This window comes from Fringilla coelebs (genome assembly GCF_963513975.1).
Source record: "Fringilla coelebs genome assembly, chromosome: 7".
In the NCBI taxonomy this organism is placed as follows: Eukaryota; Metazoa; Chordata; class Aves; order Passeriformes; family Fringillidae; genus Fringilla; species Fringilla coelebs.
Window position 1 is genome coordinate 27,190,535 of NC_140035.1, and position 19,963 is coordinate 27,210,497.

The 19,963-nt window shown below is 42.9% G+C and overlaps 1 protein-coding gene across 3 annotated transcripts in view; it reads right to left on the reverse strand.

Moving 5' to 3' along the window:
- Nucleotides 1-18,561, reverse strand: part of SPATS2L (spermatogenesis associated serine rich 2 like) — a 77,741-nt gene extending 59,180 nt beyond the window's left edge. Inside the window, exons 1-2 of one of the 3 annotated variants that reach the window (XM_084208897.1) lie at nt 18,491-18,561; nt 637-696 (exon numbers count right to left, since the gene is read on the reverse strand). The gene's annotated coding sequence lies outside the window, so the exon portion shown is untranslated. Of the gene's footprint in view, nt 1-636; nt 698-18,490 lie in introns of those variants that run through there. The other 2 variants (XM_084208898.1, XM_084208899.1) reach the window with 2 other exon arrangements.
- Nucleotides 18,562-19,963: the final 1,402 nt, after the last annotated feature.

Sequence of the window (19,963 nt, forward strand, 5' to 3'; positions counted from 1 at the left end):
CAATTGCAGAGCCCTCATTTCTCAGTTTTGTAGTCTACATGCGTATATAATTTTTTTTTTAATTACTACAATGGTACCATTTCCCACTACCCTCTGAATGTCACCTTGGACTACACTTAGTATGATATGACTTCAGAATACCAGTTCAGCACAACTGTCAGTTGCAAATCATGCTACATCTTCACAGTCATTCAAACAATTACAAAAGATGAGGAGATGGTGAGGAGAAGCAGTAGGACCATACAGCATAAGCTGGTCAACTTACTGACAGAGAGAAAGAAGACGAAGGAGAGAAATTTATACAGAATGGTCAATGACAGACTCTGGAGAAAAAACTGCCTCATCCCTGAGAGTGCCCATGGCCAGGCTGGATGGGGCTCTCAGCAACCTGGTCTAGTGCAGGGTGTCCCTGGCCATGGCAGGAGGCTCCGAACAAGTCAATATTTAAGGTCCCTCCCAACCCAAGCGCCTCTATGATTTCCATATAATTCAAGTTCCAATATGTTCAAATAGACTGCACTGCTCTGGTGAAAGCAGCCCCCAAAAGTTCTTGGCTTCTTGCTCTTGCACTGACAGATCTGCAAATAAAGAACCTTACTATCTAAAAGCTCAGCAAAGAGATAAAAAGTATCTTACCACTGCAACTTACTCCAGTTTCTGTTCCTATTTTCTGTCTTCTCCAAAAGACTGTATCTCCTGCAAAAATAGCTGAAAGTTAAAAAAAACCCAAACAAGTACTTAATTAATTTTTTCTTAATTGGCTTTACTGTCTTCTTACACAAGACTTTTGTGAAAAAAACATTCCTCATTCCTTTCTGCTGTGGTCAACACGTAGGGGTGCCCTTACCTGTTTTACAGGGCTTACCTTTTCTAAGGGCCTATCTTCACTGCCATGAAAGCTTAGGCAACCACCTAAGCTTCGTTGTTAGTCCCATTCCTGACCACACATACAATTCTCCATTGAAACAAATCCATTTTTAAAGCACGTATTTTAAGCTCAAACTAGCCAGCACATGGGATGTGCAGAAAGATAAACTCAAGCAATGAAAACCATTTTATCATTAATGCAAGAGAACTGTAGGTGCAAGTTACAGTAACATAGCAGCTACTCATCCAACCCCTCTGAGCAGCACTAGTGCAGTTTCACTGTGGTCGTTCTCCAGAAACAACATTACCATCTCAAGAATACTGACTCAGATGAAACAAAGGGAAACCCAAAGGGTGACACCAGCACTTTGCTCGCAATACAAGGTCTTTGCTGATTTACATATAAATTTCAGAGGAATAGTCCCCAAAGTTAAAGACACACAACCACATGGAAAACTGAGTGCCTATTTACATCCATACACTGATGAATGGAAACTGATCTCCCAATTTCATCAGTGGAGGGAAGTAGTTAAGTTTTGTATTCTCTTGTGCAGTTGTGAGGACAAGGCAGTCATGGTCTATGGCTTACCATGTATGCCAGATAGAAATTATTCCTCTTTGGCAGCTATTAAGTGACTTGCACACTGGTCCTTGTTTGCTTTGGAATAAGATCTGTTTAGCAGTCCCTCAGCTAATCCTAAAAGAATATTGCAATGTTTCTGAACATCCTGATTGTTGAAATCAGCCTCTACTAAGCCACTATGACTGGACGGTCTTTACAGACAAAGTTTTCCTTCTGTACTACAAAATATTACATCTACGTACAGACTAGAAATGTGTGACTGCTGTCATATTTAATTCCTTTTATCCTTACTGAAACTACATATTTTGCCAAGGCCAAAATGAGTTTTACACTGCAAAAGTCCTGTCAGCATCACAGGATGTAATTAAAAGCAAGGCAGAAAGCTCTTAACTGCTTCTGCATCCAAAACAGCCAGATGTTCCCTGGAGCACTTCACCTGGCAAAGACTCCCACAACAAAGACTCTCACAGTTTATGTCCCAAAGTCCATTACAATCTAAGCACACATATCTGCATGGCTTGCTGAGTCACAGTTATGTTCAAAATCAAAAGAATGAATAGAGCAATTTAAAATGTGATGCTTCAATGAAGAAATACAAGTACTCACACATGTCAACGTTAAAGAGCATTTCTGGGTGTTGGAATCTACACAGCAGGCACAGATCCATGAGATGAATAGAGAGGCTGGAAACCTGGTGAGGGAGGCGTACCCAATTCCTTGCCTTTGGGCAGAATACCCCAAGCAAGCACTGGGGAAGAGGCCTATGTGATGGCCCTACCAGGATCAAGATTTGGCTGTTTCCCTCAAAGGGACACATGGAAGGACTGAGAATTCATCCCCTTTGTTCAGTGAGCACCTGAATCAAAGCAGAGAAGACAGAAACATTCCTACTAGCTATTGCACTTCTTATGCCAACATCCAGACATTTAACTCCTTCCAGTACTGCCTGTAGTTTGCAGGAAGTATTTTTAGGCTTCAAACACAGCAAATCAGATCATAGACATTATTGCACTGAGGCATCCCAGTGATTCTTCTTTTTCCCTGCATCACACCACCTCCTAAACCCCAGTTTTGATCTTTTTCAACCCAGGCTATGCAGGAGAATCCTCTCCAACTTCACTGGAAAGCTAAAACCTAAAAAAGCCAAATGGGAAGAGCTTTATAACTTAAATTTTTTTTTTTCCTCCCATGAGTTTTTTTGACAATTTTTGTCCTTTGGAATTTGACAAGATTTAAAGAAGAAAGTGACAGATAATGTCAGAATCCCATTTATTGATGTGGTCAAGCAATATGGTCACTGGTATGAAATTATTCAAGCTAGAATTATAATTATTGCTCCTTGAGAGCTATTAATAAAAATTATTTTAAAACACAAAGGAATGTAAGCAAAAAATCGAAGTCTGAAGTTCTTCTTTTGCATCACCATAAAGTAACAAAGCAGATAGCTAACAGCACACTATATGCACAATTCTAAACCCTCCCCATTTTACTGCGTGCAGTAAAGATTTGTTCTTTCCAAGCAATACCACATCTATCAAATTTGACCAAATGAGATATATTACCTTGAAAAAATTAATTCTATAGGACATCTTTCCACAGTTTGATCACCTCCCCTAAATCACCACTTTGTCTTTACCCAATGGTCCATGACATGTTATCAAACAGTACCCAGGAAAAAATGACTCAAGGGCGGAGAAAGGAAATTGCAAGTAAAAGTACAACAGTTAAAAGGAACTTATTTGACTTATGTATCATCACAGATAATACTGCTGCTTAACATGCAAATGTAAAGTAATTTTCCATTATAATGAAAAGTCAATTCTTGAAGTGACTTTTATTCTCAAACAACAAAAAGATGACAGAATAGGAAGGCATACTGTCACTGTGTAGGCCTTAGAATGCAGGCTGAAAAACACTGGCACATATTCCTCTGTGGAAGATCCATGGCTGATGAAGGCCATGTGCATGGAGATGACATGATACCCCCTCACAGAACCTTCAACATATTGTCCTCCACTGCAGAGTATGAGAGGGAAAAAGAAGAGCTTCAGATATCACATCACCAAACCACACATCCACCAGAGCGCAGTGACAAACAACTGCACCAAAACCAACATAAGCCCAAACACCTGCCAGGAATCAGTGCTAAGCACAGGGCTACAGCCCTGCAGGACATACAATTAACCCAAGCATTTTAATCCCTCCCCATCTTGAGCTGCGAGTTCCCTAGTCCTCGTATTAATGTGATATGTGACAAGAGAAAAACCAGACATGAAGTTTAAATCTAGATGACAACAGTTATTCATTGTGACACGGCCCTTAATGAACCTAAACAGCAGAATCAAAGCATAACACGAGTTATATAACACTCAAGATTGGAGTCTTCATCCTACAGGAATTTCTACTCTTCAGAATGGTAAAACAAGGCCTTTGCCCCCTTTTCTTCTAATGCACAACCCTGACTTCAGCCTTAACCCAGGATTTCACAACACACCCTTCACACAGAAGAGCTCAAAAACTTTTTAACACTGCATTCTAATTCCACTGTAGACCCATGAGCCTTCTAGACCCTAACAGCAAACTTAACCTGCAATCCCTCCATCCCCAAGTAAATATCCTACACAAACAGGATAGGCACACCCGGGCAAAATACTGTGCTAAATATATCCCATATCGTATATAGTGACTATAGCAGCACTGCAATTAACAGAAAGTTGTCAGAGTCTAGTAAGAATAGCTTGTTTGTCTTCTGTTTTGGGTTGGTTTTTTGCTTATTTTTAAAAAGTATTAGAAGCTAAGTTTATAGTGGAATCAGAGGCACATTGAGCTGGGATGAATGGTGATAACACAAGGAAACACTGGACTATAGACAGCTAGCTTTTACTTTGGGATGTTTCATTGGTGAGGCCACCGATGGAACACCTAGATGAGAACAAAGTCAGCACAAGGCAGGGGATCTTCTGAATGTTGATATGAATGACTGCAAAGGCTATTTACAGCCTGCTGGTCGACACACAAAAAAGTGAGATTTTGCTGACGATTATGGCACTTGGGGTTTTTTGGCCCTTTTCTGGGTTTTGCTTTTTGCCTAGCTAGTGAGTCACATTTCCCTAACTGCCAATGTATCTGTTTAGCACATGGAAAGCAAACCTCACTTTCTCTGACAGTCAGACCTTAAGACAGCTACTCTCAACCCTTACAAGTTCTGATGTGGCAAATCAGGGTTTCTCCTTGTCTGCCACTGCTACACTTCAACACATTGGTAAGATCCTGTCAGTATCAGTCAGTAACAACTTCCAAAGCTGAATTCTGCCTGCCTTTATCCCAAGATGCTCCATTTTGTGCACTGCAGTTTCTAACCCTGGCCAGGGCATGCAGTGCAAAGCACATTCAGCCTTTAGAGGACAATTCATATCAACATTTACAACGTGCACTTCTTACTGCAACAAAAGGTGTATAACATCGTAAAGCAGCATAAGGCTGTCTAAAACCATCCTCATCTGGTATTTGCCAGAGATTGTATAGCAAAAAAATCTGTCGACAGTAGGATTGGGGAACAACCAAATAAAAGCTTCAGGACTGGACCACCTCTCATCCCACACCAGATTTCTGTTCAGTGACACAAGTCAGGCAATGCTATCACAGTTGGGCAAATGATAGGATACCTGCAAGCACCTTTATTCTCCTACCAATGATCTCTCTTTATTTCAGTCTTTTACTCCTCCTAATGTTACATCAGTCAACAATTTACTCTCAAAGCATTATGGGCCTAATCCAATTCCTCCTGATGGCACTGGAGCCGGAATAGATCCAGAACACACACACAGATGAGCCAGATGACACGAGAATGTCAACATCTCACCAGATGAGAAATCTCTCCACTCTAAGAAGAACTGGACCCACTGGAAGCTCAAAATGGTTAGAGGACTGAGTTCTGGGCCTCAGTGAAGTACAAATTCTCAGACAATGAACATAGAGCAATCCTTAGAAATTCTACTTCCTACAAGAACTGCTGTCTGCTTCAAATATATACCATACTTCTGACAGATGGGGATAGTTTTTTTTTCCACAGCTGGGAATGCTTTACTTGGATGTGTTTATCTTCCCTCAATCTCTGATTCACAGATATCTCAATTTATTTTAGTTTACTCCACTCTCAGAAACTAGAAGGGTTTCTGTAACCAATTGTACCATAACCAGGTAGACTGTCTTATGAACATAGCAGATTTATGGAAAGCTCTCTTCACTAAGAAGCTCATCCACTAAGAAACTCATCCAATTTCCCAAAAATGCCTTATTTTGGGAGTTAAGTTCATGAAAAGCAACTTAAACTCATTTGTTACACAGCAATAGAATGACTGTCTTAAGGGTTGTTATCTATCTCAGCCTGGAAGTGATTTAAAAAAAAGATACCTTTCCATTCCTCTTTGGTGAAGCAGGGGCAGCAACAGAATAGCTACTGAGACATATGTAATCAAGTTCTCAGAGCATCTGTGTACTTTGTCAAGATTAAGACTGAAATTAAGATGAGAATCTTCCCTGAAACACATGAACCCACATGCCAAAATTATTCCCCTTAAGGGCAGGTGAGAACTTCTGAAGTTACATTTGGAAATATTAAAAAAATGACATGACATCCTTAGCCAAATGGTTATGATAGGTCATTATCATCATTACTAAAGAAAATACACCCTAACATATTCCAAGCTAAGATTTGCACGCTCTTCCCTGCCCTGATCTAAGGATGCACATAAAGGCTACCTGAAAAGGTATCCCAGCTGAACTTACCGAGACTGGCTGATGACACAAGCCATAATTTGTCAAGATTCCAGCTTCTGAACATGATGAGTTTGTGCTGAATCCCTAGAAGTTGTCCAGTATAAAACATATTTCAAACAGAAAGCCTTTGGGAGTAGCCAAGTAGAATACTTGAGGGAAAAAAAATGACCATTACAGAAGCTTTAGAGGATTTATAATTCTGTTTTGTTTGCAACTGTACAGTAGCCTAGCCCATAAATAGAAACCAGGTGGATTTCGTTTTTTACATTTGCTTTACTTTATTTATTTGAGACTTGTGGGAATTATGGTAACCAAGCAACACCACAAACCTGGAAAGCCCTAGTTAACACAATTGCTGATGAGGCAGGATGTCTTCTAGAGGAGCTATGGGATCTCCATTTCTGTACACTCTAGGAGCCACAAGATTCTAAAAAGAGTGAGGAAAATATTCTGTACAATCTGTGGACTCTCCATGCCTCAGTGTGAAAACTCCCTCCCTCTGAAATGAATTTTGTTGCCACTTGGGAGTCCACTGTGAGTTTTACTTGCCAATTCTGCAAGGTCAGTCTGTCAGGAGAGCTTCCCCTTTCCATGGCTTGGGAACTCAAGAATTCTGGGTCTCAGACAGCCTAACTACCAAGAAATTAAAAAAAAGCATCCATGGATTTATTAGGAATATCACTGTGGCTCCATGTAAATATGAGTATTCATTTACAGAGAACACATCCTTACAACTAAATGTTGATGATAAAAAGTGTAACTGAATTGAAAAATAAAAAAAATCCGCAATGTTATTTTCCGGTCAGAAAAGCACACCAGAAGAATCAAGCATTTTACAGCTTCTGCAATGAACAACAGCTGAAGTAACTCATTTTCCATGCAAGTGCAATCAGCACTATTTTCAAACTGGCACATCCTCCATGTAATCAGTCTTCAGCCTCCCAAAGAAGGAGAGAAGCTTCTGAAGGAAGCAATACTTCTTACTTTGCACACTAGCAAAATCAGCTGTGCCCTCACTCTGTCAAATGGTTTTTATTCAGCATTTTATAAAACAATTTTTCAAACTGCTCCAAAACAAAAGTAGACTTTTTCTCAATAGCAAAGTCAACCTATATATTTTTGTACAAATATTTCAAGACATAATCATACTCTGAGAAAGGAAAGTATGCAAATGATGCTTTTTAAAAAAGTTTAAATTATTTGCCTATTCAAATAAGCAGTGGTAGAGAAAATATGCCTGAGTGCATATGCTTTAAAGTGAATGAGGCATTATTTTAGGAGAGAAAGGGTGACTACTGCACACAGCCAATGTGTGGTGGATCCATCAAGGCTGTGGATACTGAGTTTATGCTGCCATTCAGCATACAGCAGCAGACAGCACCTTAGTCTCACAGGTAAGACAGCGAGATCAGAACCAAAAGCAAGACAGCCCAGCTATAGCAGACATGTGCTTAAGACACACAGTATGCAGGTTTTGGGAGTCACAGAGTGCATTAAAATACTCAACCCTGTGGATCAGGTTTCAACTTTTCCTCATACTGACATCCAGCTGCTACCGGGTATTATTGTGCAGCAACCAATATCAAAGGTTACAATAAATAAGTATTAAAATCATCAAAAAGCCCCAAGAGACTACATCTAAAGATGTCCCCTGAAAGTTACACTGCGACACAGACAAAAGGGGGCTTCAGGGAACTTGGTCTACTGCCACTATTGCTGAGCTTCTGAAAAAACATCACACCACGACTGTGAAAAGTAGAACAGTTTGTCAACACAACATCATGTGCTGAGTGTGCCTTCATAACAGGGTAAGTGGGTGAGGTTCAAAGAACGGAGTACCTCCCGGGAATCTTTACCAGGAGGGAGCCCAGCAGGGGGATGTACACTCTGCATCACCCACTGGTGGAGGTACTGCATCCTGCTCGGAAAGAAAGCACAATGCAGCATGGCACCGGGCCCAGCATGGCAGCAGCAATGGATCCACAAGTCCAATTCCACTTCACTCCATTGTCATGGCCTTGGTGTGTGGACAGTAGGAGGGTTAAGAACTCCCAGACTGCCATCACCTAAGCACCTTCACACTTCTCTCCTTCCTGACAGTCCTACAAGAGCTGAACACAACCACAAAGAATATTTGTACAGCACAGAGGTTAGACATATTCCTTCTTATATAAAACTCTAATGCTTCTCCACCTAGAATGGAGAAATACTCTTGCGCATTCAGATTCTAAGAGTGGGATCATAATGAACAAAAATGCAGGATGAAATCAATTAACAAACATAAATATAACTCTAGCCTCTTTTGAAGCTTTAATAGGAAGGAGAAGCAAAATTACCCAGGGGATCTTGGTCAGACTCAGCCGTGAGTGCAAATGAGATCTCATTCCCATGTGGTATTTCACATCACAAAGGAAAACACAGAGCTCTCACAGCTCTGTGAGACAGAAGGTTTCCATGAAACAGTAATTTGGTCGTCAAAGCAGCCTCTTCATGGGAATGACATACAAATAACAAAATAACACCCAAAGTTTTAAGCAAGTTTCTCACGCTGGAACTTAGACTGTTTCCTGATGATTTAAATTATTTTGGCCTGGGCTTCAGCTGAAATGCCTGTGTCAGTATTTTAGTTATGGAGGAACATGGGTAAAATAAAGCACAAATACAGTGTGATTTTCTATTCTGCCAGTAAGTTTGGATAAAAGCAAGTAGGTGCTGGTGCAAATCTGGAATCCCTTCAGGGAACTCAGATAAACTCTTTGTATAAAGCAAATGGAAGTTTGCCTCAGTTCATTGGCATAGCATCTTCTATCTGGATCATTTACTCTGAATTCATGTCTGCATTTACTTTCCTAGGAACAAACATGCATTTACTGCTGACACTGAGACTCAGCAACTGATCTATGACTTGGCACCTCCGCTCCAAGTGCCTCTGAGATATCAAGAGTAAAGTTTATTCCAGTAATAACCACTTGCCCACAGGACATGGTCTGAATATTTTACGGTCCACTAAAAAAATAACATCCCATTTAATGACAAAGTTGCATGAAAAACATTACATGCACACCACGTGGCCAAGCTACTATCTCTAGCCCCACCTCTGTTTTGTGAATTATCAGCCTTCTGTATGTTTTAGCTTTGCAAAGTTACAGTACGTTGATGTTATTTATTTTTCCATTTTATTTCCTAAGATACTTGCCACTTCAGTAGAAGAGGGGAATTGAACACAGTAACTACAACCTATCTTTCTTGTTTCCAAGATCTCCTGGCTTCCACAGATGGACCTGCAAGGTGGGGGCTCTTCTCAACATCACCCATAACTCTGGTTCTCAGTATGAACAACTGAAGCTTTCACATGTAAGCAAATCCCTCAACATCCATCTATAGCTGCAGATTTCAAACACACACACTGCCTGACCACCTCATGTTCACCAATATATTAAATACTAAAATTTTCTCAGTCACCCTAGGATATAAGTACATTTCTTCAAGTGAATTACCGAAGTCAGTGACCTTGAGAAGCCAGACAAGCAACTCCTGGAGTATGTTCAAGAATACAACACACTGTAAAAGCTAAGGATTAAAAGCAGAATTATCAACTTTCAAAATAAGAGTGAGATGATTATATCTTTTCAGAGTCACAGATTGGGACGGCAGATAACTGGATGAACATCCCTGCGCAGGCAGGGTCATCCCAGAGCCCACTGCACAGGATTGCATCCACACAGTTCCTGAATATCACCGGGTATAGTGAACACATCTCTGGGAAGCCTGTTCCAGTGCACAGTCACTCCTACAGTTAAGAAGTTCTTCCTAACATTAAGCTGGAACTTTCTGTGGCTGTTTTTTGGAGGTAGGGGTGTTAAACTGTAATCCACGAAGAGATACCTTTCTAGCTTTGTGTTAACACAGACAGTTAATGATTTATGGGCCTGTCTCTTAAGGAGTCCATCTGCTGTATTTTCCATTTCAATTAACAGCAGATTCCTTCCCAAAGCTCTGTGATCAGTACTGGAAACCAAAATCGTCCAAAAATGTAGCACATAAGTGTCCCTGAGGTCCCTTCCAGAAAAAAAAAAAATACCAAAAAAGCAAAAGGCAAAGCCTTTTATGGAGTCTGGTACCAAATTTGTTTAAAGACAAAATCCAACAAAACCAGCACACTCAGCAACAGCCCTTGCAAAGCAGCCCAGCTGCCAGCTGGCGGCAGCTCCACGGTCCCCATGTTGGCCAGAGGCCTGGCGAAGGAATGCAGCTCTGCAGGAGCCTCGCTCCCATCCACTGGGGAAGCACCCTCACCACAGTCTGACCTTACGGACTGACATCTCAAAATGAATTGTCCTTGCCCACGTCTTTTGGCACTGCAGGAAAACAGCCCTTGCTATCACATGTCTGACCATTTCCCTCTATTGAACAACTTCTGCAGAGCAGGGCTCTGACTACACAGACAGCTCAGTGAGGATGCACAGCCTGGTAGGTCAAGTTCAGCCCAGAATAAGTACCATACTATGGTACAAAATGTCTGGTTTTTGTCATCAGTAATAGCAATGCTGAGGTTTTTCTTTTTTAATTCACAGAAATTGCTAATATGAGGCTAAGCAGCTCTCTAGATGGAAGAAGATATTATTCACTTTAAACAGTGAACAGTAGTTGGAAAGTGTGCTATTCAGTTTAACTAATGAGTTTACATTGCTGCATTCTTTTAATATGAGGCAACAATGCTAATGACTAACCCTTTTGCAGTTTTATAGACCTTGTAACTACAAGATGATCCCTCTTTCATTTAAAAAGTCCCTTGCTACAGCTTAAGAAATCAGGTTTTGCTTTTTAGCAATTCTCACTAAAATGCTTTGCAAGGCACCATCACTCCTTTACAGGCTGATATTTAGAGGACCTGACCGTACACAAGTGCAATAATAACTTCCTGCATTCAACACCTCTGGAAAGTCAACACTGGGACAGCAATTAGAAGTTCTATCATTTCCTCATCTGTAAGGTAAAGCCCAAAATAATCATAGTCATATACTTGGGCTGACTTCAGAGCAGGGAATCAGGTATTAAAATACCAATATGTCAACCTCATCCCAGAAGCAAAAAATATGGAAACCCATCATTCTTTGTCAAGAGATCACAGAATGGGTTGGGTTGGAAAGGACCAAAGTGGGTCATCTGCTCCAACCTCCCTTTTCAAGCAGGGCCATCCTAGAGCACACTGCACAGGATTAGGTCTGGATGGTTCTTGAATATCTCCAGTGAAAGAGACTCCACACCCTCTGTGGGCCATCTGTTCCAGTGCTTAGTCACCACATAGTAAAGAAGTTCTTCCTCATGCTCAGGTGGAACTTCCCATGCATCAGTTTCTGCCCACTGCCTCCTGTCCTATTGCTTGGCACCACCAAGAAGAGCCTGTTCCATCCTCTTAAGACTCTCCCTTTAGGTATTTATACACATTGATGAGGTCCCCTTTTAGTCATCTTCATTGCAATCCTTGTTGTACTCATGGCAGGGCAATAGATGAATTTACATACATAACCATCCCATGCCAGGTTATGCAAGAGCAGAGTGACTTCCCAGACTGCCAAATCATGGAATAACAGAATGGTTTGGGTTGGAAGGGACCTTAAAAGACCACATAGTTCCAACCCTCAAGCCATGGGGGTAACAACATAAATCATCAGGTTGCCCAGAGCCTCACCCAAACTGGTCTTGAACACCTTCAGGGATGGTATCCACAACCAAAAAGCTTTCCTTGTTCAGAACTTCCTTAGTTTCGTAGGCTTACTCTCTTTACTACAAAATAAAGTACATCACTTCTAATTATGGAGTACCCTTCATCGTGAAACACCCTATGGATTCTGAACCCTCTCACAAAACAGTCAGAGTTTCAGGACTGAGCACTCAGTGGAACTGCTGCAGCCTGCTCCACGGCTGGCTCTCATGTCATATTCTTGGCTAAGGATATAGAACCAAACTCTTACTCACATCAAAGTGCTGCAAAACTGCCAATACATGTAGAGGTCTGACAGGACCTTAATGTGAAATATCTCTTCCCCAGAAACTCAGCTACAGAGGATGTAGACTGCACCTGTTTCAGACATGAAGGGCTTGTGTCTTTCACAACAGGAAAAATTTGTGAGGCTACCAGCCATGATGTCATGCAGACCCAAGAGTGCAAAATTTGGATCATATTGTTTCAAAAAGCCCAATCATCTTCCCCACCAGGGCTTCTTCCAACCACCATCTGCTGCTCTCTTCACAAGCCTACTTTTCTTACACGGCAGCTACCCTAGTTCATCTGTATTTGCCTCACACTTCAGATCTCTTCAGGGCACCTCTTGCCCCAGCTGCACTAGAGCTCTCCACACCTGACAGCACACATCTGATCTTTTGACTTCTTTCTCCTGCTCTTTCCTTGCATTTCAGACTTGGCTGCCTTTCTGCTGGCCAGATGAATTATCCAGTCCTTTTTGGCTTCCATTGTGTTTGTATACAACATAATCTGGTTACTGAAGAGGAAGAAACCCTCAAGAATTTTAATGAGAAGTAGGTTTCCTCCTTTCATCCTAGTAACAAAGTGCATGCAGCACATGGGAGACCTCAGCAGATGACGAAGCTTGTCTGCATCTTAGAGCTGTGCAGTCTATCTCCACACCATCCCTAACTCCAACACACCCTGTGCAAGGACAACAAGCTCCAAAAAATTCTAACACCAAAGCACAATGTCATGACAGCACCTAAACAAACCAGCCAATTCAAAACAGTTTCTAGCCAAAACTAAGTTATTAATGGAAAACAGAAACAGAGAAAAGACACCATTTCATTCAGACCTTGTCCTAAAGATCACTAAATCAAATTCTACACAGGCTAGTATCGCTGCATAAGATGGTTATTCCCCCAGCAACACAGAAAGGGGAAGTCCCAGAGTGATGACATTTTGGGACTTGAAGGTTTTCACTGCTACCATAAACCACAGCTTCTCAACTCATTCCAACTGAGAAGTGCCACCACACCCAAACTGCATGTGCAATGGTTTTATTGCATTTAATTTTACATAGAAAACCATACACAGCACTGTAATTTAGATACTAAAAGGGAGTAACTTAAGTGTAGTGCAGAAGAGGAAGCCACAAACTGGATATGTGTAGGACACTGCTGGTTTTATGTACTACTAAGTAATTTAGTCTGAAACACCCATTTGAGTACATGCTTGAGCTTCAAGTCATCCAGAGCCCAAATACTCTTTGGTGGCAGCTGTACCTAACCAATAAGAAAGTCTCAAGTCTTGATCTGCCACTATGAACCACTTTCCTGCAGCGATGAAAGCCAGGTGCCACAGTTACCATTCAGGCAAACACTTCAGGGTTGAACCTTCAGGGCAAGTACTGCATTCATTTCTAACAAAATTAACCAGCATCCTGAAGGGCTATGCTCATTTGGAAATGTCTCACCAACAATATCTTTTGGTGGTGTTCCAGGTAAGACTCAGTCAAGCACCATAAATTCTTGCACATATCTTACACAAGGTTGGGCTAACAAACACCAGTCTACCTACCCCAAACATAAGGTGTTTATTTTGAAATGCTGCCAGGCAGGTTGACTTTACCAGCACAGAAAGATAACTCCATGAGACTGAGCTGTCAACACAACAGTGGTAGCAGCTCCTTGAATGCCAACTCAAAACACACCCAACCTTCAAGGATAGTCACCATCCAAGAAATCATAATCACACTTTGCTTGATTATGCATAGCACAAACAGATAACATTGCTCAACTCCACCCAGGACATAAAACAGCATCAACCCTCTCAAAAACACAGTTCATGGCAACACCAGGCTTAAGTTGCCACTTTAAAAAAAAAAAATATCAGAACAGACTTTCAGTCAAAGAAAAACAAATATAACTGCACCAGTTCACAGGCCAAAATCTGTCCCAAACTCTGACTAGCAGCACACCAGTACTCACAAACAGGTGAGGCTTCTTCGCCATTTGAACTCTTACTTTTCCAACACTTGGGAGATTAGATTCCTCATTAATTTAAATACTGGACACAGTACACTGCCATAGGCATTTTTTTTTTTCAGCTAGCAAACCACTTGAGAGAGTACTGAAAGGCCTATTATGAAGGCCAATCGCTATCCTTTTCCTGAATGACCACATGAAAATCAGTGACTGTTCCACAATGGTTTGAAAGGGCCTTTTGTCTGAAGGAAAGGACAAGGAGTCACAAAGTATTGCAGATTCATTTGTAACTCATGGCTTTTGAAGAAACTGCAGAGCTTCAGTTAAAAGCAAACCAAGAAAAGAACAAGCTTTGAAAATGTTATGCCACAATCCTTTCCTACTATGTACATGCAGAGCATATTTTTAGTCTCTTTTGTATTATAAAAATATGGGTTGGCATTCCATATTATTGTTGTTTTACAAGTGAAGCTTAAAACACTTGCAGAGCTTTGACTTTATTCCCAAACCCTAATCAGGGCCTGCAGCACTATTATATAAACAGAAAATCATCAGGAGCTTTTTCTGGTACATCTAGTAAAAGTGTAATTGTACTGGGATAATAAGCAAAACCATTGTCACTGTTGCTTAATAATCACTTTAGTAATTGAGCAAATTTGGCATTGCACATGAAGTATAAGATGGCCAATTCAAGAAAAAGATTTCTTTTATACTGAGAAACCAGCATTACACTCTAATTTTGAAGTCTGTTTCTGAAGTCTCTCACAAAAAAAGCTAACTACATCTGCTGACAACTTCCCAGAAGAAAAAAATGTTTTACTTCTCTGCCTACCCCAAAGACACTTCAGTTCCTAGATTTAACACACCAAGGTGCACACACATTAAAAACAGGACTGGCACAGATGACTTCATTCCAGTTTCTAAACAAGCTTCACATGCACAAACTTCCAGCAGGAATGACAGTAGAAGTTAATAACCCAAAACAGATTTCTTCTAACCCATACCCAGAACAAGGGAATTACTGCACTTCCATTCAAAAACAAGAGTTACAGCTGACAGACTTGCCCTCTTCCCTGCATGTTCCACCCACATACCATGAAACCAAACAGTCAAAAAGTGTCAGTTTTCACTCCCCAGCTCCTTGCCATATCCCAAAATTTATATTCCCTGTGCTCCCACAATGGCACCGAAGCCAAACAATGTATTTTGCACACACCATTGGTCAAGGTGTCACTTACATTTAGCTCTTCTGACCACCTTTCAAATTACATCAGGCAAGGAGCTGATCCTTGGCATGTGACAAGACTGCACAAGGTCTAACTTCTGCTGTAGGAAGCAGCCACGATGTCACTCCCATACATAGGAGGTAAATGTCCTGCTGACAAATACACCCCCAAGGTAACTACACCCCCTCATCTCATGCTCCCCAAAACAAGACCTTACCATTCTGAGGACTGTAAAGAGACTCTTGCCAATGCAAAGTAGAAGCTAAACAATGCCACACATCTTTGAAGCTCAAGGTGCTCAGAAACCCAAGGGGCATAGAGATGTGACGTGCACAGCCCCTTGTTAATCTCAGCGAAGTTCAGTATCCAAATTCTTTGATTTAATAATGATGTGGAGCACTGTTTTCAAACAAATTTTAACAGGAGAAGGTGTCCAGTCTAAAATAAAAGTACTTCATTACTGTTTCTTCTTATTTTAGAAGACTGAGAAAGCTGGTGACACATCTGAGGAAGGCAGGCAGGAGGAACACAAAAACTGAAGCATTAGAACAGTGCAGAAAAACACAGAGTAGAGAGTAACACTAGACAGGAGCCATATTTCTCAAGAGCAATCCTTGATAATAGCTACAAATCAACTACAATTAACAGTTAACTGTTATTTTTCTTCCCTAGATCTTTGTGCAAAGTCTCACTGCCCTTTGGTGTTCTGCTCCAAGTCATTACACAGCTTTACTTTTATCCTCCAGTGCACAGTGAAAAGTGGAGTTTGACCTTTCCTTTAGATTTGTAAAGCACCACAGCAGATTGTTTAGAGAACATGACTGAGGTGGGGTTTTTTCCCTATTCTGCATGACTAACATTGCTAACAGTGTCTAAAGACGTCTAAGACATGGCCTCTGAAAACATACCAGGAAACACAGTCCCTTAGAAGGACAACAGAGGACATGTATGTGGGTAAAAAAGTACACAAATGTAACAATTTGTGAGAATTAATGCAAAATACAGTCTACAACTGCTGATAGGCACAGGTTTGGTACTTCCATGATTATTAGAGAAAAATTAGAAGAAAATACAAAACACATTGTAGGCCACTGGAAACTTTGTACGTTCTCTTAAAAACAGACCTGAATCAATTTCGGTTCCAGACAAGCATTTCCTTAAAATTTGGGAAACGGCAGGAAGGTGTCCTGACACAGTCTCATTTCCGTTTCTTTGAGCAAGAAGGACTAGATAAGAATAACCAGTCTACTTTCAGAACCAAACCTCTCCCAACACAAAAAGATGCCTGTGTTCAGTTTTTAGGCTCATTACTGTATGTCAGACAAAACAATAATTCTCAAGCACATTTCTTCTCCTGCATCTGCCTGGGCATAAGGACTGTGGAAACAGACCCTTCACTTAAGGATAACCCTGAGGACATTTTGAAGGGTACTTAGTTTAATTCATCCTAATCATAGCACTTTTTTATGCAGTAAATTTCCCGGAGTTGTGACCTTACCTCCTTACACAGTTATACAGCACCTGACACAGTACAAGCCTTATCTTGATTAGTGTGTCATTACATTTAACAGATCCTGCTGCTCTCAAAGGGCCAAACTCCTTCCACTTCCCTAGCACAATTAGTGGGAGAACACTTCAAGCCTAGCACCAGTGTTTGGCTCCAGCAGTTTGTGATGGCACCTCACTAAATTCATCAACCTGTTCTGACCTGGAAATCATTCTGCATTTGCACGGTTTGACTGCACTCACAGAAACAATTGTGGCAAGGGCACGGTGTCCTGCTCACAGTAGCTTGAAGACTCTAGTTAGTGGATTCAACAGGTTGCCAGCCACGATTTCTTTCATGGACAGTGAAAATACATTCCTAGTTAATCTGACATTCTACATGCAGCCTTTTCCACCTTCTGTGTAGGAAGTTTTTAGTTTACCTTCTTGAATCACCATATTTTGGAAAATACTTTATAACTGCACCAAGAGCTCAAAGAAACAGAAGGAAAATGCCTCTTGCATACACTACTAGTTCAAATTAAATAGTTAACAAAAAAAACCAAAAACTCCCACAAAAGATCCCTAGTTGCCTTGAAGCACATTTTCAAGCTAAAATCAACCAAATCAATCTAGTGGAATGTGACCTGAAATCAAACAGATGGATTTTCTGCGGTGTCTCTTAGCTGCCCTAAAGAAAACAAATCTGGTAGTACAAGCGATTCACATCTCCAAGTGATGAGGCTGAGGGTGGGGAAGGAGCTTACACTGTTAATTTACAGCTCAACAAAGGAGGCATTGCATTCTGATAGAGAATAAGAGTACTGCCAGCTGCCACTGCTTATCAACGAATTCCGTACCTACTCATTTTTTTATGCACAGTAAAAAAAGACAACAAAGACTTAAAAAAACCCAACAAACCCTTAACCAAACACAAAATCAGTTACAAAAAAACCCGTATCACCCTGGCAGTCTTTTACCTTGGCCGCGATAAAAAAGAACGCCGAATGGGTGGATTCACGCTGAAACAGCGGCTGAGGCACAGCAAGCTCCGTGCCTACCTTGCGGTGTGGCAGCGCTGGCAGCAGCGTTCACAGCCCTGCCAGAGCCCCCGGCGGCGGTTCGGGACCGACCGCTCCGCTGGCTCAGCGCGCCGGGCACGGGCGGCCACGCTCGGCGACACCCGGCTCCCCGGGCGCGCAGTTAATCATTTATGGCCGAGGCTGTTACCGAATAGCCTTGAAGAGCCGAGCCCAGCCCAGCCCCGCTTCGGCTCCGGAGGCGCCGATGGGCGGCGGAGCGGCGGCCGAGAGGGAGCGGCGGCGAGCGGCGCCCGGGCGCTGGCGGAGCGGGTCCCGACGCACGCCAGGCGGGGTCCAGGGAACGGGGCCGGCCTGGCTGCGGTCCCCGTGCCGCCAGGAGGGGCCCACCCGCAGCCGGGGCTCGGCGCCGGGATCCGAGGCGACAGAGCAACGGGTGGGGCGCCGCGGCAGCCGCACCCCTCCTTCCCCGGCACCCCTGGGCACAAAACTCCCGGCGGCCCCCCGCCGCCCCGCGCAGGTGTTGCTGAGGGGAGGCGACAGCGGCGCCTTACCTGGTGCGGCGGCGGCGGAGGCCGAGGAGGGGCTGGGGCCGGTGGCGGCCGTGGCACCGCCGCCCTCCCGCGGACACGCCTCGCGCCCCGCCCCGCGCGCCAGCACCGCCCCCGGCCCGCCCCGGGCTGGGCTCGGGGCCGGGCGGGAGCGGCGGGACGGGCCCGGGGCGAGGCCGCCGGAGGCGTCGCCTCCGCGTCCTGGGAGCTCTGCGTGCCGGGCCGGGGGAGTCGTGTGGGGCGGAGAGCGGCCCCCCCGGCCCCAGGCGTTGAGCACATGATTTACGTGTACCCCGCTTGCCACGCAGAAATAAAACACCCACGACGCGCAAGGACAGCGCTGGGCCTCATGTAAGGAACTAGTCACGAACTTCTCCATAAGTGAAAGTAAACAGGCGACATCAGTCACGGCCTCGAGAAGAGATGACCGAGGCGGGTCCCTCTTCATTAATGTGTATAAATATTTAAAGGAGGAGGGGGGGTGTGCGCTGTGGGGATGGATCAGGCTCTTCTCGGTGGTGCTGAGCACAAGAGGCACCGAGCAGAAACTGATGCCCAGAAGTTCCACCTGAACGTGAGAAAGAACAACTTTACTGTACAGTGACCGTGCATGGGAACCAATTGCCCAGAGGCTGTAGAATTTCTCTCTCAAGAACCATCTGAACACAATCCTCTGCCTTGTGCTCTGGGATAACCCTGCTTGAGCAGGGAGGTTGGCCCAGATGACCCACGGTGATCTCTTCCAACCTTACCCATTCTGTGATGCTGTAAATCTCTATGAATACTCGTGGCAAACAATGAGAATGTAAAAATTTACCACAAGTTTTTTAGTAATCAGTGTTTGAAAATACCACCTAAAATGTGCAAATAAAATACAGTCAATACCACAAGGATTAAGAAGCAATAAATAACTATCCACTTAAATTTAAACACAAGAATGCAGAGGTACAACCATACACTTGGAACAAAATACCAACCAACCGAACGACCAAACACACAAAAAAGCGCCCCAAATTCCATAAATGACTACAAACCAGATTCACTATCAGCATTGGTGTCTTACACTGTCATAAGCATTTCCCTTAACCCAAACACATTTCAGTTCTCATTTTTGTTGGCAATGATTGCCACAAGTACTGGAAAGTCATGGTGCTCCCTCTCCAAATGGTTGCATACCTCTTTTCCAGCTAGCACAAATAGGACTTGCTTGGTCATACCACCCCTCTACTTGACTCCCTCCCCTCAGCCAGGAAACGAACTTTCACCCTCACAGTTTGGAGGCAACACTCGAGCCTTACTGTTTTCAACCAAGAATTCTGAACCTGCTGCACTGAAAATCATTCAAGGTGCAATTTCTAATGAGAACGTTTCTGACCCACCCTGCAAACCAGGCAGAGCTGGCAGCGTTTCCTCCTGGCAGGGAACCACTGCAGTGGGACAGTGCAAGGCTCTCTGCGACTGCGGTGCCTCAGGAAA